The sequence below is a fragment of the Phaethon lepturus genome, unplaced genomic scaffold (assembly GCF_000687285.1).
Source record: "Phaethon lepturus isolate BGI_N335 unplaced genomic scaffold, ASM68728v1 scaffold28194, whole genome shotgun sequence".
In the NCBI taxonomy this organism is placed as follows: domain Eukaryota; kingdom Metazoa; phylum Chordata; class Aves; order Phaethontiformes; family Phaethontidae; genus Phaethon; species Phaethon lepturus.
The window spans coordinates 1-508 of record NW_010535944.1 but is presented as its reverse complement, the minus strand read 5'-3'; positions in this window follow the sequence as shown (position 1 = coordinate 508).

Below are 508 nucleotides of genomic sequence, written 5' to 3'. Positions count from 1 at the left end.
GATGCCTGCCAGTGCAGGGGTGCTGGTCCAAGCTGGGGGTACTGGGACAAGGAGCCAGGTCAGTGCCTTGATGCTTCAGGGGATCTTTTGGGAGACCTGAGTGATGCTCCTGTGTAACCCCTTTCGCAGGGACAGCATCCATCAGGCATCAGGAAGTCATCATGCCTGGCATGCATTTCGCTTCCTCGACTTTCCCCAAGGCAGGACTTGGCCCAGGAGGGGGGATTTTGGTAGCACAAACCCATGCATGTTCACCCACGCCTGGCAGAGCTGGGAGCTGAGCCCTGTGGCTGTTTGCACCATACCAACGGAGACCCGGGGGGTCCCAGCACACAGGGCACCCCAGCACAGCCCCCCCCGCCCACGCACCGCCCCCTGCCTGCCTTTAGGGCCACAGAGGGGCTCGCTGGGGGCTTCTGAGGGCTCTGCCTGTGCCTGAGGCAAGCGCTGGCTCAGAGGAGCAGCTGAGCCGGATGGTTCCCGGCCCCCTGCCCTGGGCTCCCCCCTG